Raw genomic sequence first — 1,216 nt, 5'->3', positions numbered from 1 at the left:
GGCCCGCTCTGGGGCGGAGGGGGAGAGTGGAGCGGGGAGATGTCACGGGAGAAACGTGAATTGTCTGACGAGTAGATTGGAAGGATTGGCACCCTGTGGAAGAGGATGGGGGCCGTGCACCCGCGTCCTGTCAGAGCTGGCCAGGCTTAGGCTGTGATGGTGTTTCTCTGTGGGACCCCACTGCTTGGGGCTACCTAGTCCGAAATTTTATTTTGTTCGTGCTGACTGGCAAGTTGCATAAAAGTTAAAGTCACTTAGTACTCTTTAAAGGCTTAAGAATCTCTAACAGGTCACAGAAAACTTAAGTGCTACCATCTGGCTGTGGCGCTGTCTCTAATAATACTCAGTCCTGGGCTGTTCTGTAGAATGATGGGGCACTATTTCATGGTCATAAATTCACAATGTAAGTGCCTCGGTTGTACATCTAATGAGAAGTAGTGCAGCTTGCTGCTTTATATCCTTCTGAGTATTCTAGAAATGTGGAGGTGCTTGGTAGAGGTTTCTTTACCCTGTCTTGCACAGCATGGCTTGTAGTGTGTCTTGACTGTAAATAGCTGGTGCTTGTGGAGACAGCAGATTTTGCAAGATGGTTTTGTGGTAGTAACATTGGGAGTGTGTTAATTTGTCTCTGGCTTTTTATGTAGCTGCAGGTAACTTAAGTTCAGGATGAGATTAATGAGGACTGGAACCAAACTGGGGTCTCTCTAGCTGTGTTTCTGTGTCTGAGAACCTCTCTCGTGTTACAAAGTGAGTTACATGAATTAGTGCATTACATCAAAGACTTCTTGCAAGTGTGACCGAAGTTGTAGTTTAGTATCATGGAATTGCATGTCTTTATGCTCTGTATGCTGATTTTCAGAAGGCAGTGGCATATGTAGATGAGGAATTGTCAAAGTGGACAATGATTAGTCAGTGGACATAAACTTCATATTGTAACTAATGTTGCCTTGAAAAGTAGAACTTACTGTAATTCAGAATAGAAAGCTTCAAGAGTTCACATTAACAATGTTGGAACTATATTTGGCTCCTTGGAGAGGAAGGAGCGAGAAGAAGTGGTAATACTATAGAAGTTTTATGGCTCTAGAAGTAGCACATTTGAAAAAAAGTTGAAATTCCATGTGTTGTATAACAGAATGTTGGGTGTCTAGAAATAACTTAGGAATTGCTAGTGTGCACCAATTTTTACACCTTTAGTGTGAGAGACAGACATTCCTGC

The sequence above is a fragment of the Buceros rhinoceros genome, unplaced genomic scaffold, assembly GCF_000710305.1.
Source record: "Buceros rhinoceros silvestris isolate BGI_N320 unplaced genomic scaffold, ASM71030v1 scaffold39230, whole genome shotgun sequence".
Classification (NCBI taxonomy): domain Eukaryota; kingdom Metazoa; phylum Chordata; class Aves; order Bucerotiformes; family Bucerotidae; genus Buceros; species Buceros rhinoceros.
Note: the sequence above shows the minus strand (reverse complement) of the source record.